General features: G+C 37.3%; 1 protein-coding gene and 1 long non-coding RNA gene across 2 annotated transcripts in view; both read left to right on the forward strand.

The window, feature by feature from the left end:
* Positions 1-18,228, forward strand: part of Erich1 (glutamate-rich 1) — a gene marked incomplete at its 5' end in the record, with an annotated part of 52,793,804 nt that overhangs the window by 26,422,888 nt on the left and 26,352,688 nt on the right.
* LOC148000571 (uncharacterized) overlaps positions 1-18,228 on the forward strand; it is a 99,073-nt gene that overhangs the window by 71,507 nt on the left and 9,338 nt on the right. The window contains exons 2-3 of one of the 2 annotated variants that reach the window (XR_015639927.1): positions 3,705-3,769; positions 8,361-8,389. This is a non-coding gene — a long non-coding RNA (uncharacterized LOC148000571). The remainder of the gene's footprint in view (positions 1-3,704; positions 3,770-8,360; positions 8,390-18,228) is intronic. The other variant, XR_015639926.1, reaches the window with a different exon arrangement.

Consider the following 18,228-nt stretch of genomic DNA (forward strand, 5'->3'; position numbering starts at 1 on the left):
AATTATGTTGCTGTTTTCTATTCTTTAAGTAGCGTTAGCCATGGTTCTCTGGTTATTTTAGTTGATGGACTCATGTTCTCATGGTGGCATCAAGTGGTGAAGAGCAAGTCTTCATCTTCCTTTCTCAGATAAAAATTAATGGATTACACATAGTATTAGTTTATATATGAAGAATACTACAACAGTTCTCACATTTTATTTTTGTACTTTAGCAATGTTAACTCACTGTCAATATTGCTAAATCTGTGCTTGTAGAAAGACTTACTGTCAGTTGCTATAGTTGTTTACAGGCTGCTCTGCAAAGCTCCAGGCAACTCCATCCAGATGTTTCCTGTTGAGTGAGGGCTTGAAGGAACAGCGAGGTAGCAGCCATCTTTATTCCTGTAAGGAGGTGTTGCTGGTCAATTATTTTGTCACATTTTGTCACTGCTTTGTAGTTCTTCTTGTCCTTGAAGATCAAATATCTCTTCAGTTTAATGTTAGTAACCTTTTCTTTTTGTTGCGACAAAATATTTGAGAGAAACAACTTAAACAAGGATTTCTCTTGCCTAGTGGATTTAGAGGATTCAGTCCATGGCTGCTTTGTTACATGTGTTTGGGATGGACACACAATGGCAGTAATGGCAGTTGGAAGAGATTCTGTACTTCATGTCAGATAGGAACTAGAGACTCAAGGACCCAATCCCCTGTGCCTTTTTCTTAAACCAGAACCTGCTCACTACAGTTTCCAAACTCTTTCCAGATAGTGTCACCATTTTTGAGACCAAAACAGGAAATCCAAACTCTTCGTGGACTCTCAAATCATAAGATATTTCTCTTATTTCTGTGCCAGGTGAATATCTTCCTCCATATGGTGACATAAAATTTTCACAGTGCACCCTTATCCTCGAAGGGAATGTGCTCACCATAGTAAGGATTGAACCTTAGGTCGAGTATATCTGTACAGGTTCTGTTTTCTTTTTTCCCCAACATTTATTTCTGTTTCTTCATCTGCTTTACATCAAAGCTTCTGTCCCAGCTCCCAGACAAAGCACGTCATTATCTAATACAGTTACGGAAACACTTCCTATGTATAACTAGCTCCCATACATCAATAAGGATAAAGGGAATAATTCCAGGGAATTATTACCTCCCTATTTTATAATGTCTCCATCCTGAACTACTTCCACACAGAGAGATGCGGGAGGCAAATTAATACTGCTTTGACACCTTGCTAGTCCACTAAGATTAGTGGAATTCTATCAACATTTCATTGTTTTAAGTACTGTTCAGTGAAGGAATAAGTGGGAAGCCAAATAGGTCATGTAATGGGTAATTATTAATGATCTATGTAAGTAGTAGACCACTTAGAATATTTAAAATTCATTTTATTGTACTTATTTCTTAACGCTTTGAAAAAGTTAATATATTAGTTCATTAGCATAGTATAGGAACAATTATTCTTATGATTTTAATAAAACACTCCTTTTATTAGGCACACACACATATAACAAATATCTTTAATTTGCACACACATTAGTGGGTTTAATTATAGCATTCTTAAACATATATATCATTCTATTTGATAATGTTTGTTTCTCCTGCTACTTTCTCCTATTTTTTCCTTCCTATTCCTATTGATTCAATTCCTCTCCACAAGCAAGCCCACTCAGCTTTCATGTAACATATATTTATATCATTAAAAACAGATTTTTCTGTATGAGAGCAAACATGAAACATTTTGTCTTCCCCCTTTGCCTCCTTTTACACACCTTCTAGTCCCAAAGTTCCCCTTGGTCTTTTCTCTTACACACGTGTTTAAATCAAGATTCACCACATGAAGAACTGCAATGTTCGGCTAAATTTGATTTATTTTGTTTAACATCACAATCTCCAGTTCCATCTATGTTTTTCTTGAGTGACATAATTCCATTCTTCGTAATGGTGGGTTTCCACTCACCAGTTGTTGGATATCTAGACTGATTCCACATCTTCATGGTGAATGGCTTCATAGAATGGGCAAATAGATGGATGGTGTGCTAGCTTAGATTCCCTGGGAATAATTATAGCTAGATCATATGATTGTTTCCTTCTTCTTCCCTGCCTCCCTCCCTCCTTCTCTCTCTTCTTACTTTCTTTTGAAACTTTCACACCAAGTGCAATGTGTGAATATTTAAATACAAGTTATATTCCTTGCTAAAGTTTGCAGAAGACTGCTCAATTGTCCACTAATACTTGACTATGAATTTCTAACTTCCAGAAAAATATGAACTGTATCTTAACATTTTGACCTAAGGATCTTGATTCTGTTCAGTATTGCAAGAGCCCTTTAAGTAATTGTTTGTCATTTCTAAGTAGTAACATCATTGCTTATTAAACAGTTTATTTTTGCTCATGGAGTGTTGATTTTCTTACTATTATTTATTATTATCAATAGTAACAATACATCACAATACAGCAAAAACACAGAAACAAAATGGAAAACACAAAGATGTATCTTTCAAAACATGAAGAAATTTAAATCTGTGTTTATGGTTGAAGAAGCTATTGCAAAAGAATTGGGGATTGAAATGGGAGTTATCAGTGATAACATTAAAACTGTGATAATTACTGAAAATTACAGTTTTCAGAAAGTTTCAGAAAAAGGAAGTGAAAATTTTCTGGAAAATATTTTTTGGAAGTCTAGAAATTAAAATAAAGATTCCATAGTATAAATGGTACAAAGTATTTCTTCCACTATGAAGTTCTGGTCATATTAGGATGCATGAAAATTAAGTTGCATCCTTAATGGTGGTTCAAGTAGTCGTAATTTTGAGGATAAATTGATAATGTGCAATAATGGCTTTTAACTTTTAACCTAGGAAATTTGTCTCATCACCACTATTAAAAATGTAAGGTTTATGAGAGCAGGAGACCAACAGAACCCTACTGAGGCCAAGGAACAAAGTTTTATTGAACTACTTAGTTTGGGCTGTTTTTGAGAGAAAGGAGAAGAGCTCACCAAAAGAGAATTTGAACTTTAATAGAATGGTTTAAGTTGCAGTGTGTGCATGTGTGTGTGTGTGTGTGTGTGTGTGTGTGTGTCTTAAAGTGTATGTTATGTTGTGACTGTATGTATGTGTATCTGTATGGTGTGTTTCTGAGTGTGTATGTGTGTGTATGTTTGTGTGGTGTGTGTTTCTGAGTACATGTGTGGGTGTGTCTTGTATGTGTATGTTATGTTGTGAATGTATGTATGTGTGTGTTGTGTTCTTGAGTGTGTGTGTATGTTTGTGTGGTGTGTGTTTCTGAGTATGTGTGTGTATATGTGTGTGTGTGTGTGTGTGTGTGTGTGTGTGTGTGTGTGTGTGTGTAGTGTGTCAGGAGAGCAATAAGGGAGAGAAGGGAACTGTTGCAAACAAAGAAACTATCATAAACAGAAAATTTCATGTGAGGACCTCTGGTCATTAAGATGAACAAGATGCTATAGGAGTTAAGATAATATAGTCTTGGGTCAGATTCCTGGAACTTGCAGAACATGCAAGTTTTCATTTCCCTGAAGGGACTGGATCTCTCTTACCCAGGGACTTGGGCCAGCCTAACAAAAAGGGCAATCAAATTCATTGACTATTCCTGGAAATTTTTCTTAAAAAGTAAAATATTAATGAATTTTTACATTTTATATTTGCTGTATGCTGTGAAAGTATCTAGCCATTTTTTGGCTAAAATTCAGGCATATTCCACAGGAGTGAACTGATCAAGAGGAATGCGGAGGCCATAGGCCCTGGGAAAAACCATTACTACTCTTTTGGTAAGTAGAAGGGGTGATCAAAACACCCTTTAAATCCTCTCCTTTGTAACTTCATAGGTTACTGCCCACTTTAGCCTCATTGGAAAGAGTGTCAGTAATACACAGGTTCATAACTGGTTAAATTCCTGAGAATATGTGATGGTAGAAGTCTTGACCCCAAAGAAGACATCTATATCATCTCCTCCATTGGTGAGGGAGCATTAAGAGGGGATGAGAGGCTCTTGGTCCTGTGAAACCTCATTGCTCCAGTGTAAGGGAATGCCAGGGTGGTGAGTTGGGAGTGGATGGCTGGGAGAGCACCCTCATAGAAGCAGGGGGAGGAGGGATGGGATAGAAACTGGGAGGGGAAACTGGGAAAGGTGATATTATTTGAAATGTAAATAAATAAAATATACAATAAAAATGAAAAGACATGAAAAAAATAAAATTAGATTTCTTAAAAAAATTAGAGGGGAACAAAAAGGTTAGAAACCTGGAGAATGGGAATGTATGTTGTTGAAAGATATCTTTTGGAAACAACCTGGCTGTTGTACTTATGAACTCACTCCAGCTATAATTTCATGAGTAAGACTTATATAAGAATGGGCCCTTCCACATTTCATATGGGGAACAAGACTTTTCTTGGGAAGATACAACACATATGTATACTCATCCCAGATGAGAACAAAGTACAGATAATACAACTTGGTAAATCAATAAGTTTTACTGGCTTACCAATGTGGGTGTGGGTTATTTATAGGATCAGAAATGACTCAAAGACAAGTGCATCACCAAAGTCCACCCAGCATGGGTGACAGCTCCCAAAAGCTGAGAGCTGGGAGCAAACAGTATAGACTGAATTCAGCTGAACAGGTTGGAGAGAGTCCTTTCTAAGTGACAGTAGGATTAACCTTCTCCCAGCAGATCAGCTGGTTTCACCTTTTTCCGGGAAGGGGGTTTGATCTCAATAATCTTCCTGACAGCTCGGCTTGCCTAACAGTCTTCTTTCCAACTCAACTCCTTTGACAGTGATTCTCAGTAGCTTGGCTTGTGGTGATCCTGGTCAGTTTCAGGGACTTTCTCTAGGTATTTTGAGTTTATTCTCCTATTTAAAGATTTTCCCTAGACTATGGAATGTTTCAATTCTGCCACATAACACCCCCTCCTCTTTGAAAGCTATTGATACTTAATGGTGATTAGGGGGAGACATACTACTTTCTTACGGTGTAGCCACTGGCCAGTTGTCCATGTTGCTACCAATAACAACCACCTAAGTTCATGAAAGTTGGGGCATGGGAAAAATTGTAATGAAAATATATTGTCTGAAAAATTTTTAAGTAAAAAGAAAACAACTTTAATTAGACTCATTGACACACAGACACAAACAGCATGCGCGCGCGCGCGCGCGCACACACACACACACACACACACACACACACACACAAGCACAGAAGACATGAAAGTAAGAGAAGTAAGAGCAAGCCTCGTAGGGAAGAAGGATTTCAATGGGACGTTGGGTTGGAGTAAAAGCTGAAGTGAAAACTCACTTTATATACAGAAGCTTAAAAATAAAAGCTTTATTTTCTGAGTACTCAGTGATGCAGCCAGCACAGGATATGAATCACATCTTCCAAGGGAGAGTATACAACGTTTTTAAAGGATAGGAAACACAAAGCAAGGGGATGGGGGAGCTTGGGAGAGATGCAGTATATCCAATTGTATTTGGACATTATGGGTTGAGCAAGGGAGAGTACCCATTGGAGAATAGGCCAGTTTCTGCATCTTCAAGGTCCTTAATTCATCCTCCTAGTCATTAGGTCCAGAGCTCAGAGTGAGAAGGAGGTAAGGGAGCAGGTCAGCTGCATATAGTTAGTTATAGCATAACAAGCAAATGGTTATGTATTTTTACAACTTATGTACCTTGGTTTAGATGACAGTAAATTCTATAGTTTTTATAGTAGATATATTTTTACTTGAGTTATTTGTGTTTGTGTTTCAAGAGTAAAGTACAAATTATACATTAAGTATAAACAAAGCTGTTTAGATATTTTTACTTTAGCAAGGCATTTACTGTACAAGTCACTGGTGTAATTAACAGACTATTAAGAAAACATTTGGAGAAGTGGGATAGGTGTTCCTTCCTAGGTCCGGAAACATGAGCTTATTTGTCCTTGCCAGCAAGATGGAGATGGTGTCTTAGAGATGGCTGGACACAGACAACCGTCTCCTTACAAGTTGTCACTGAGATGTCTGGACTCAGACAACTGTTTCACAACAGAGCGGTTCAGTTCTATGGAAGTCCCCAGCTCCCTTAGAGCCAGGGACCTTGAATTTATTTTCCACCTATGATTAAATGCAGTATGAAAATGAAATGACAGTACTAGAATAAGGTTTTTTTTTTTTTACTTGTTCCCAACAGAGAGAAGGAAGGAGATGGGAGAGAGGACTATGGGGAGATTAAATAACTAAAGCTCATTACACTCACATATGAAGCTGTTGGGAGTAAAACTCAATAAATAAAATGAAAATATCAAAAATTCTATTTTATTTATTTCTATATTATAAAATCATTTTGAAAAAATAAAGTTTAGTTAAAAAAAGAGTTATATATTCTAGTGCTTTAGGATGTTTTAAAGAACTTGGTGTTTCAGTGGCATTGAAACAGTATGTATAGTCCTTAATTAATGAATGAATGTTCACACAACATTACTTTTAAATGATATGTTTATTTAATTTATAAATTATTGTATGAAATCATTACTTAATGTGTCACAACATCAATGTAAAAACTGAATTCTATTTAATTATTAAATTCTGCCAGAAAAATTTTAATTATGTTAATTTATATCACTTTTTTATATTTCTTTCAATATATATTCATTCATAACTATCAGGACTCCCATAGATTGAACAAAGACACTGATAATACTTAGATAGTAGGGGCTAAATAAAGTTAACAAGCATTTGTGTGCCTTCTATGGCTATGTGAAACATGTATAGACTTAAGACAGGCTTCATGTTGGAGTTGCAGGTTTATAGACAGAAGAGTTCAATTTCCTTTTCTCTTCACTGAAGGCTAGGGGAAATACAACAGTATAATGGAGACTTATTTGCCACACATAGTCACAAGGGAAATACAAAACTTGTTTGGAGTGACCTTCTAGATTTACAGTTTCATCTACGTTTGCTATTTTGTATGTCTTCTCAAGTTCAGGGTATGTCCTTCCAGGTTCTAAGGTAGCATTCCCTGGTGACAAGCCGAGTAAAAGAAGACAGATATTGATGTCCATATTTGTGAATGTACCAGATGCCCCTGGGAAAAAGGGAGACAGATCAATCTGCCTGGGGCAGTGTGAAAGCATTGCAAGTAATGGGCATATTTTACTACACTTTGGAAATGAAGAGTCGTTTCAGAATTCTAGTCTCTTCTAGCTTTCTCCCTTAATACAAAGAAACATGGCATAACAATACCCACAAAATATCAATCTATGGTCAAAATAGTAGACAAAGAAAATGAGAGTTTATAATCCCTCAAATGGATTTAGAAAAAATATACACACTTATACAATTTCTACAAATATAAATTAATTCTATTTTACTAAAAATTTTAGGTAGTGAATAGCCTTTTCTAGTTTGTATTATATATTCAAATGCTTTATTTAAGTTTTATTGAAAGGTATAATTTTGTATCATCTGATATTGGCAAATATGAAAATACTTGACTAAGTCTGTCATATATCAAATTAATGTTTACAATATATAAATAGTAGCTTAAAAATCAATATAAAATGATGATAAAATCTAATTTGACAGTTGAGTTTTTAATGACTCTTTTTGGAAACCTGGGTAATTTCCCTCCTTAACAAATTCATTTAAAATAAAATTTAAGAAAAGGGTCATATAGTTCATTCACTTATTTGACTGATGTCTGGTGTCACCCGAAATTTATTATCAGTCAGTTAGGTACTGGGTGTTATACAACAGTGAGAGTCCCCTTCCTTTCTGCTCACCTCAAATTGTAGTTATTGCTGTAAATTTAGAATACAAAAAGTGTATTTATCATCATAGTTACTTAGTACTAAGAGTATATGTCAATCATGCTTTTTTAGTAGGGGACAAACCAAAAACATTACTGTAATAAAGAAGAAATCTTTCTTTTTAATTTTATTTATTTGCAGAGGATTTCAGAAAAAATAATGAGAAGTCAGTCCAAAGCATATGCCTTCATTTGAAGTGACAAATTGTAGCTGAAGTGTGTCAGAAGATAGCTAGCTGTGGCTCTAACAGGCCAGTCTCTACCACCAATCCCCAAAACTACAATTAAGAGACCGACAGTAAGCTATTCCAGACTGTTATTGAAAGTACTGAGTTTTCTGAAAAAAAAAAAAAGACAAATAAAAGTAGAACCACTATACGGCAAAGTTGTCCAATTGGGTAGTTACCTAAAAGAATCCAAAATACCATATTCATGTTTGTTGTAGAATTTTTCACAAGAACTAGATTACAGAGCCAGGATAGATGTCCATCAAAAGAGGAATGCATAAAGAAAATGTGGTTTGTATACACGAAGGAATTATTTCAGACGTGAAGAATGAAGCTGTGCTCTTTGCAGAAAAGTAGAGACAACTGGAGACAATCACAGTAAGTAAACGAAGCCAGTCTCGCACAAATATCACGTGCTTTCTTTCCTTCATGTGTCCTAGGCTTTATGCACATACATAAATTATACACATCTAGTTGACAGGAAAGTAGAAGTGAACTTGTCTAGGAGAACAAAGGGAGTTAATTCTAGGTAGGGTGATCGAGGGGAGGGCAGTGGGGAGTACTTGCTCAAAGTATAGGACAGATGTTTTAAATAATAAAGATTCTTTCCAGGTTTAGTAGAGAATACACTGAAAAGAGATTTCAGGTCAAATAGCCTTTAGCACTGCCTGCCACTCAAACAGTGGGAGATTCCACAGAATCTGCTGAACAAAGGAAATTCCTTACTTTTAGAGACAGCAGATGGGGGATGTCTCTCAGCTTATGTAGAGATGTAGTCTCAGAATTTAGAAGGAAAAAGTCTCTGAATTTTGCAGATTAGTGAAGATGCTAGATAGCTATAGGGTCACCACCTATAGATTGTGGAAAAATTATTCCCATTGACTCACCCTACCTCGTGTTGCCTCATGTTAGAAGTTTAGCAATTCAGGGAAGGAAGAAGATAGGATAAGAAGTATTGATAATCCCCTTCAACAGGGCAGCATCTGTAATATAGCAGCAGACTTGCCTGGGGGAAGAAAGGCTTTATGTGACCCATTATAATGAAAAACAAAAAAAGGAAATATATTTCAGATATAAACGAGACAAATGTCTGCATAATTCAATAGCTCTGGTCACATAGTGGTCTGATTGATTATTATTTTAGTTCTGGGACTATTACTTGGGTCAAAAAGGCCCATATTCTTTGAAGGGACAAAAAGGCTTTCAATGGGTAATCCCTTCTGTTCAAAAGTGCATTCGATCCCTTATGGGTGATTACCCTCATATTCATGGTGGTCTCTTCTTCTAGGTTGGATCTTCCTGGAATCCAAAGTGACTGTGGTTTAGGGCAATGTCTTATCTCTGTGTTTTCTTCAGCCTGAAAGGATGCAGCAGGCTAGGAATCAAGCTACTCCTTGAGTGATTAGCATATCAACCTCCAGGGTTAGGCAGAGAATTCAATGTAAAGGAGACAGGAACAAAATGAAGGCAAAGCTTTCATCTTTCCTTTCATTATAATTTTGGTCCGAGTGAGTCAATTCTAATTTTTCATAAAAGCATTTTCCAATTACCTGTTTCAAATGAAAACAAACCTTCATCCTACAGCAAGAGTAAACACTATACATAGCTACTGCAGAAGTGGAAGAACCTACAGAAACATTGCTCAATTTATTTATTGAATAAGATGCAGAACCAAAAATATAACTTGACTAAATGTTAGTTGTTTGAATCAATTATAGTGGCTGGAGAGATGGCTCATTCATGAGCACTTTCTGGATGACCATGAAGACCAGCATCCACATGACAAGCTTGTGGTAATGCCAGAACTGTGGGCATGGAGAGAGGAAGTTTGTGAGGGATTTGTTGAAAGCCAGGTTTATCAGAAAACTCAAGCTGTGGGTCGGGAGAGACAGTGCCTCAAAGGACTAATTGGAAGTGTGATGAATGAGTATACCTCCATGACTGTGCACAGGACTGCGGATTCACACACACCTATACGTACACTACAAACCTATATACACTATGCTCAGCTCACATGCTCAAACTTGGAAAAAAAAAGTTAGAGTGTGATTTATGGAATAGAGTTAAAAAGCCATCGTAGTTCAATTATTTCCACAAAAATGTTAAATTGACAAAAAGAAAATCAACCTCCATTTACCTGATTTGTTGTGCTAAACAAATATTTTATTTTCTGGAGAAGTTAAACACATTGATATCCACAAACAGACCCGAATGTATGTGAAATGTATTGAAAGATCTGATAAAGCAAGTAGGCAAGAAAATCAGAAGGGTTATGCAGAACATATGTAAATGATCAGGAAAATACATTAAAGTCCAGATGGAATCTGCATTCAGATTTCTTCTCAAGTGGCTCCTCTTTAAAGGAAACTAAACTTGTAATCATCGGTACAGAATTGCAATTTTAGTTTATGCCAGAAAGATAATACTTGTTGCCAATCAGAAATCGCATCGGCAAAGGGCCCAAGCCTTGTGTCAGGTGCTTTGCAAATGAATGCAAATTTATTTGTTTCAAGTTAAAAGATATGTTAGGAAATGTAGGTGCATGTTTTGAAAATGATTCATTCTTTTAACCACAGGCCGAGATAGATTCAAATACAGTTGTCCCATGTATTTATTATTGTCTAGGAGGACGGAATTAATTTACATTTAGTAAAGGCAGTGAATAGTTAGCTTAAAACATTTGAAAAAATAACTGATTATAATGAATAAATGTGTTTGCTTTGGGATTCAAGTTTCATAGCTTTTAGTTCTTTGAATTTTCTGTATTTAAAGAAGGTCCAAAAGGAACCTAATGAACAAATATATCAAAGAAAATTAAGTTACAGCCAAACAATTGAGCATACACTTTGGACCCAGAACTAGAAGGCAGTTGCTGTCTCTCTTAGTTCAGTGCTAGCCTGGTGTACTGGATAATGAGACCTACTTCAACTAAATTTTCGAAACATTTTTATCTAAAGAAATATGCTTTAATATGAAAATTAATATAAAATTATAAGTTCTAGATTATAGATATAATATGTATTTTCTAAGAAAAGGAATCAATAATATACATTGAAAATTAGACAAATTTCACTAACATCGAACTTTCAAAAAAGAGGGCATTTGGTTACTGTGTATTTCTTACAAATAAGAATTTCAAAATATTATTTTCTATAGAAATAACAAAAAAACCAGCTTTAATGTGATTATATGGTTGATTGGTATTGGAGTTTTTACAAGACCTCTTTGCTGTATCCTCAAGAGGTCGGTAGAATAAATGGAAGTAGATGATGTACCCAGGGCACTCATCTTGCTTGCTTTACGTTGTTTTGTTTCTTGAGGAAGGGTTCACTGTGTGGCCAAGGCGGGCCTGAGAATTTGTGATCTTCCTGCCTCAGAATCCCAAGTTGTCCTCATGCTGGTTGTCAACTGAGTTCATTCTTCAAGCAAAGTTTTGAACTTGACCTTCAAAACCCAGATCTGGTGTTTGCTTTAGGTCACACTAAGTCCTCTCCTGAATCACACTGATATTTATAGTTACACACATTCCTGAAATTTTACACACTGTAGACCGCTTACTGCAAGGCATGCTCACAAAGTCCTTTGTTTTTTGCAGTATTGAACGAAGTCCCAGGGATAGTCCTGAAGGGGACAGCTCTCATCGAAGCTTGGTTACATGCAGGTGCTTTTACCTTTTAGTGAGGCCATTTCATATATGCCTTCTGGTGGAAGGAGGCAAACTCATAGCATATTTTCTTATTTTCTTCTTCACCACCACACTAAAATTCTTTGGTTTAGGCTTAACCCATGAGGAAAGATACTAGAATAAAGGTGCTGAGAGATGGCTCAGTGAGTAAAGCACTTAACTGCCATTTCAGAAGTCCAGAGTTCAGAAGTCTGACTGCTCACAGGCACCTCCAACCTTCCAGGGATCTGATTCCCTCTTCTCATCTCCATACACACCTATATGCATGTGTGTACATTACAAGCACATAACATACACACACGTAAATAACAAAATGAATCTTAAAAAAGAGATTCAGATTGTAGTATGATATATGCGTATGCATATGTGTATACATGTTTGTGAATGTATATGTGTGTGCATGCTAGCACATATAAACACACATACATACACACACACACACTCACAAGCACATGCACATATGGAGCCTACATTTCCATATATGGTTAATGCATTTGTAATTGAAACTTGAATAAAATTTGTTATATATTACTATTCATTTATAATATTGATTATAGACTTAATTCCTCTATTTGTAGTAGTGATGTTTTGAATTTATCTAAGAGTTGGCACTATTATTTTTGTGGGGAGGAAATAAAGATCATTGTTTTCTCTGTAAATAACCTTTTAGAATAACTCACAGCACCTTAGTCCTTTACAGGGGACCTAATTTTGTGGGAAGATAATCCACATCTATAAACTCGAATATTCATTAATAACACAGAGATGTATGCAAAATCACTTTGGCAGATGGGGCAGGAGGATGTGAGTGGCGATTTGAAAAACTGGCGACAGCAAGGTAGTCCTGTCCATTTATATTTTTCATTTCCCTCTTTATCAAGCAAAAGGATAATAAAACAAGTGCATTTTCAACCAAAAACAAAAAGGGAAATATAGGAGTGTTTTTCACGTTGTAAAATGCTTCTTTATAAATCAAATCTGATAAGTTTCCATTCGTGGAAATCCTCATTTGTTTCTAGGAAAAGAGTTAGAGATATCTATAATGGAATATAGAAAATCTCTTTTTAAATCAGCATATACCAATACTTTTTATTATGAGGTTTCAGTAATTTTTAGTTTTAGAAACCGTTATTATCTTTCCATTTGAAAAATTCTAACTATATGGAACATTTCAAAATTCAGAATGATGGCAATTTGCTCCATATGAACAAATCTGCTTGTGTGTGCCCCTGTGCGCGTGCACACGCGCGCGCGCGCGTGTATGTGTGTGTGTTCCCTGAAAAAGTCATTAGAGAACTTCTCTAATGAAGATTGCATCAATATTCAGGCTTACCACCTGCTCCTAGCAAGAACAAATAGGGGTACTTAGAAGGGAGTTTGGTACACAGTGATGTTAAAACAGAGTAAGACAAACTGATGAGGAGCGGAGTTACATAATTAGGTGTGTTCAAACTCCCTGGCTAGCTGCTTAACAAGGTTCCCTTTCCTCAGTGGGATTAGCAAATTAATTGGACGGAGAAAAAAAATCCGCATTTAGCAACAACAAACACCGTGAGTGGCCTGCAAACCTGCTACCTTCTGATACCTGCCTTGGTTTCCATTCCCCCTTTCCAGATGCTGCTGTCTCTGCTCCACTTCCGCTCAAGCCTTCTCTGTCCTGGAATGTTCTCCGTTACCCTCCGTTGACTTTCCTGTTGAACTTTTCCCTGGGAGCCATAATGCGCCTTGTTTTCTGTCTCCAACTCTACTTCCCTCCCACGTATTAATTAAACAAGTAATTACTGAGCACCTGGTAGGCCTCCGGCAGTCGCTTTCAAGGTGCTGAGGCTTTAGCTGTTAATAAGACAGCTTGCTCCACTAGCCCAGTGATCCAACCGCCACTAGTCTGCTCATGGTTCCAGAGTCTCTTTCAGAGCTGCGAGAGACCTGGGCCGACTTCATTTATCCTCACAGCTCTCCCACAAGGTACTGTTATCCTGAGCATGTCATTAAACAGCGCTGCTACGGGCTCTCCTCTGAACGTGCCAGGTAGAGCAGTGCGGGCTCTTTCGGGTTCTCAGGGATTTGCTTCGAATTTGCTCAGTTTCAGGTTTGGGAACTGATCCTCCTGTCCTTGCTCTCCCCGTGGTGACAAGCCTGACTTGCAGGGAACCAGGTAAATTTGCTGCTCTGACTCTAGCTCATTGTACCAGTCAGTGTCTTAAGACTCCCTGCGCCATCACAGCCTCTGCAGCGCCTGGCTTTAGGTTTGGGCCCAGGTGACTTTCTGTTTCCCTCCAGCACATTTGGAACTAGGCAGTGATTTTTTTAATGAGCACTTCACCAAGTATTTATGGAATCTCTGCTGTAGGCTCACAATCATTTTAGGTGTTGGAGATGTAGTGGGAAAGATAAACAAGTCTTATTTTCTGGCATATATATTGGAAAGAGGATTTAAAGCTGGACCCTTTTGTGCCTCGTTGCTCCAGGTGAAGGTTTTATTAGTCAGTCAAAAAACAAGGTGCCTGGATGGTACCTGTCATGGTAATAAAAATGAACTAACATCGATTCTATGTTTACTGAGCCTAGTCACCTTGCTTAGGCATTTACATCAATCAATTTAATCTCCTCACAGCCCCATATGGTAGATACTATTGTCATTCAATTGATGAGAGGATTAATTGATGAGTGGCTTGGGCCATGTAGAAAGTAAGAAGGAAGGGTACAGTTCATCATTCCTTCTGAGATGAGATGCTTACACTTTGCTTGGTAAATGTGATTAAAAGCAAAATGAAAGGAGGTCTTTGATGTATAAAGAAATGGTGTAAATGATTTTCCTTATACGGGATGAGGGGGAGATAAACCTGTCTTCCTGGTGGTACTCTGTGAAAATGAGAGGATCTCGGAAGGAAAGTATCCAAAGAAGACGGGACTCTGACAGCATGATTTAAACTCTCATTTGTCACTCACGGCTTGGGGACAGAGAGCACAGTCAGATGTCACTGATCCTCATTCTCTCCTATTCTGTGGTCTCCAGTGGCAAACAATAAATACCACAAGATCTAAGAACAAGAGAGGTGTCTGGAGATGACAAAATTTCATACTTAGAAGGCAATAGTGACTCCACCAAAAGGTACTGACTAGGCAAGTAAGTTTAGCAAGACAGAAACATGTGTAACAATATCCATCACCAACAAATGCACCATGTCAGAAGTCAGAAGGATATTTTCCTTGCCAGCAGTCTCATGACAAATAAGAAATAGTTACAATAACAATCACTCACAAAATCTTTGAAATGAACCTAGCCAATGATATGAAAGAGCTCTACAAGGAAAATCATAAAACAAAACCAACCAACTAACCAACCGACCAAACAAACAAACAAACAAACAAACAAACAAAAGTAAAACAAAAACAAAACACTAGCAAGTAGAAATAAATCCTTTGTTTCACAAATTGTGAAAATTCACATTGTTAAAATGGCCATGTTATCGAAGAGAAGTACGTACACCACACCAGCTGAATCCTTTACAGCACTACAAAATATTCTCAGATTCGTGTGGAATCCTAAGAAGACCCTGAATGTCAGCAAGAAGTGATGGGAGATTGAATTTGAACAAAACGAACACTGACACTGGAACGAAACCTCATACTCTGTAAGAAATCTCAACTGATACTGGATAAAAGACCCAGTGCTCAGTTAGTGTTAGAAGAAAAAGATACAGAAAACATTAAGAAAATGGCAAATGAGTCCCTGCTATGTATCCAATGGCTCAGTAAGTAAAAGCAAAAGCTGAAAAATGGGATTATATGCAATTAGAAAGCTTCAACACAGCCTAAGTGGTATTGAACAGAGTGAGGAGATGGCCTACAGAATGGGAGACATTTATGGTAGCTATTCATCTGGTAGAAGATTAACTTTCAATATACACAATGAAAACTAACTAAAACTAAGGACGAAAGAGGAGATACCCCAGACAATAATCTGGCTTAAAATGAATTGGGTTAAATAAATTGGGAAAAATATTGACTAAAACACTGAACAGATATTTCTAAAAGAAATACATATGGTCAGTAAATGCATAGAAAAGGATGGAAATATTTATCTAGTAGGAAATGCAAATCAAAACTACACAGACATTCCATTTCACATTAGTCAGAATAGCTATTATAAAAAAAAAGTCGGTAAGCATATGGAGATAAAGGACTTATACCCTGTGATAAGGAACAAAAACTAGCAGAGCTGCTATGGAAATTAGTATGGAGATTCTTCAAAAACCTAGAAATCATGCTCTCAGGTGGCCCAGCTACATCACTCCTGGCTATATAACTGAAGGTAATAAAGTCATCACACAAAGAAATATCTACATACTCACACATGTTGCAGCAATATTCAACATTGCCAAGATATGGAAACAATGCAGGTTCCTATCAAATGGCTGAAAGAGAAAATAAAATGTGTTACATGTCCACAATGGAGAGTTATTCAGCCAGAAAGAACAAAACTGTGTCTGTCAGTTGTAAGAGAATGGATCTACCCAGAGATCTTCATATTAAAACAAGCCAGCCATGGAAAGAAATGTACACGTTGTCTCTCATCGGGAGAGACAAACAAGCAAAAATAAAATCAGCAAATGAACGTAGATGACCAGAAAGTGAAAATGGAAGACAGGCTGCTTCTGTGGCAGGGGAAGGCATGGGAGTGGGAAGAGAAGGAGCGCGAGGATAGTTGGGAGGCTGTTTGCACTTAAAACACAATATAAGAAGCTTGGAGTCATCGCTTACTTCTGTAATACTAGCACTGGGAGGCTGAGGCAAGAGGGCAAGCATGAGGCTAGCCTGGGTCTGCTTAGGCTAAGAATGATGGGCACTATCTCCCACAATGTATGAATGTTCAGAAATGTCAAGAAGTACACCTAATATGAAGTAATATTTATAACAATTTCAGAAAATAAGAACAATATATGTTTCTGACTTCACTAATCAAAACTATGTTCGATCTCAGTCCTTAAAAGAGGAGAAGGCCCAGTAATGTCTGCCCTTACATGTGGATACACGTAACTTCAGAGGCTGATGGTGCACATCCTATGTTGCTAAGATATGCACAGGATATACAGCACCGAATACAAATGTCTAAGTTAATGACTGCCAGTTGAGTAGCAACAGTGATTTTCAATAAATGAGTCCAATTCTAGTATTTATAAGTTTGTATTACGTGACTATAGGGCGCCCTGCCATGGGTTATCAGGGAGGACTCCTTAAGATTAGGATTAACAAATCCCCTTGAGATGCGGTATGCGAAAGAATACAATTTACTCTGCATTACATTATGGGAGAAGAGGCTCTGAACACAGAGATCAGCAGAAGACAAGAGAAAAGAAAACAAAAGTAGGTGTTGAGCACAGTAAGTGTGCTCAATGAGTTGGAGTAGAAGATTGAGGTAGGGGCCAGGGGCTAATGAGCCTCATGTGTCACATTAAAGATCTGTTGTTTAGTCTTTTCTGAAATTGGGAAACACAGATGTCATGGAATGAGTACAAGAGATACCTATACAGTATACCTATACCTATACCTATACAGAGCCATATACCTATACAGAGCCATATACATATACAGAGCCATATACATATACAGCGCCATATACATATACAGCACCATATACATATACAGAGTCATATACACATACAGAGACATGTATATATACAGAGACATATACATATACAGAGACATATACATATACAGAGACATATACACATACAGAGACATATACACATACAGAGACATATACATATACAGAGACATATACATATACATATACACATAGGCATAGTCATATACATATACATGTAGACATAGGCATAGACAGACATATACATACCTATACATCATATACATATCCATCATATACTTACATATGTATATAATATTTTTTCCAAGCTCATCAGGATGGAGAGTGAGAATGGGGAGTCCAGTTGGGAGCCTGTGGCTACAGGGATGGAAATAGATGCAGACCATACATTGGAATGTGCTAGTGAAAAGAGAATGAGCCCATTGGGTAGTTGTTTTAGACTCATAGTTGATAGGACCTGGGGAAGCTTAGTGCAGATGCAGTGCAGAAGAGAACAGACGTGTGATATGAGCAGCTAGGGTAGGAGGTGATTTTCCACTTATGCGAATGAGAAACAGATTTGGAAGCAAACTGAAGAGTTCAGACCTGCACACACTAAACTTAAGGATGTGTGTAAAAATCTAAGACTCATGCTGTGGTCTAAGCAGTTATCATCTGTCAAGTTAAAACCTATAGAAAAGGGACACTGAGAGGGAAAGAAAAAGAAAACAAGAGGAACGGAAGAGGAATGGAAAGAGGGAGAAAGGTGAGCAATGAAACACAGGTGGTATGAAAGAGTGAGGGAGCACTACTTGGGAGGATGGGGATGAGCAGGGGCACACAAAGGGCATGGGGGAGCACAGTGGAGAAAGAGGATGCATGAGGTCAAAGAACACTGACGTGTGTGTGGAAAAGCTCATCATCTGTATTCCAGTTTAAAGACTA

Source organism: Rattus norvegicus, chromosome 16, assembly GCF_021556685.1.
Source record: "Rattus norvegicus strain SHRSP/BbbUtx chromosome 16, alternate assembly SHRSP_T2T, whole genome shotgun sequence".
Classification (NCBI taxonomy): Eukaryota; Metazoa; Chordata; class Mammalia; order Rodentia; family Muridae; genus Rattus; species Rattus norvegicus.